Here is a 985-nt window from a genome sequence, read left to right as displayed (position 1 = left end):
TTCATTGTATGAAATCTGTTCTTTCTAATTCAAGCAAGTGTTGCTTTCATTACAGGATCACGGGGTATATATACCGGTATGTATCACAACTGCAGTTGTGATTATATAATATAGTTTTGCATACTGCTGTCCCCAAAGGCTATGCTATTCAGTTGTAAATGCATATTTTGATTTGTGAGTGACCGAGGCAGCCAGCCATCAAGTTGGGATGTGAGCTTGATAGTGGAAAAGACTTTGCAGGGATGCTTGTGAAATAGATGCTAAACACTAGCAATACATTTAAAAAAATACTATTAATTAAAAAAATACCAGACCATCAAAACAAGTAACCACTTTACATTTTAGCAGAATTTACCAGACGCATGCAGAACACTAGGCAACCAATAAGGAATCACCAAAGAAAAGTCTTGAATTTGACCTCCTAGCATTAATGGCTGGACATCACAGCAGACGCTCATCAGATGACCACAGTGGGCGATTGGGGATGTAGAGCTGGATTATGGAATTCAAGTAGCACGGAGCAGATCCAGTAAGTTTCCTACAGTAGTTATAATAGCGTGTGTGAACGTCTGAATGCTAAAATGCCTACTGTAGGGGCATAAGGGTCCATAACTAGTTTTTTTAGAGAAAAACACAAACAAGTAAAGGAAAAATAATGAAATGATTTATTGATGAATCAAAATAAGAGTTCAAACAGTGAAAGTGGTGAAACACCGGATATTAATAAAACTAAAGTATGAAGTAGGCTACCCCTATTAAAAAATAAACATGAAACACATAACCTCCCCAATGGGAGTAATTGTGCCGAACCCGGCACACCCTGGCTACTGGCCAGTATTTGCTACAACGAAGCCACCAGTGGCGTAACCAGAGACTTTCTAATGAGACACGGCACTCAAAAAATACTCCATAGAAATGCATGGGGCTAGTTTGTCACGCCAATATGGCCGTTGTCTACACATATCCCACCCCTTCCTCGGCAAAA

Source organism: Alosa alosa, chromosome 8, assembly GCF_017589495.1.
Source record: "Alosa alosa isolate M-15738 ecotype Scorff River chromosome 8, AALO_Geno_1.1, whole genome shotgun sequence".
NCBI classification, from domain to species: domain Eukaryota; kingdom Metazoa; phylum Chordata; class Actinopteri; order Clupeiformes; family Clupeidae; genus Alosa; species Alosa alosa.
Note: the sequence above shows the minus strand (reverse complement) of the source record.